Below are 478 nucleotides of genomic sequence, written 5' to 3' on the forward strand. Positions count from 1 at the left end.
TGGCAGATTATATGGTATCATATGGGATAGCAGAAAAAAGAAAATGTGCTTGTTCTTTGTTTTTTCTCAATCCCTTCTCTGCATGCTAGAATTAGATAATTTTCCTGTTTGTGGAGAAGTCTGTGTCTGAAAAGGCCGCATGCTGCTTTTTTCCTAAATATGTCTTATTTTGCCCTTTATCTGCCCCTGTCCTTCAGCGAGTGAGAGTGCAAAACCAAGGGCAGGAATCCATTCAGAAGTCACAAGCCAACCCAAGGGCCCGGTTCTGGGAAAGATTTTTCTGCAGGACCAGAGAAAGAGCTAACCCTAGGCCCAGCAGACGGCTGCGGTGTCCCCCAAATCACTTGTGTGCCACATCCGAGAGCAACCCAGCATTTGCTCGAAGGTGAAGCACTGCCTCCGTGGAGCAGGCTCCGCGTGACTTGTTACACAACAGCACTGGCTGGTGCTGGCGGCTGTCGTGTCACCCGCAGGACAG

The sequence above is a fragment of the Falco naumanni genome, chromosome 13 (assembly GCF_017639655.2).
Source record: "Falco naumanni isolate bFalNau1 chromosome 13, bFalNau1.pat, whole genome shotgun sequence".
Taxonomy (NCBI): domain Eukaryota; kingdom Metazoa; phylum Chordata; class Aves; order Falconiformes; family Falconidae; genus Falco; species Falco naumanni.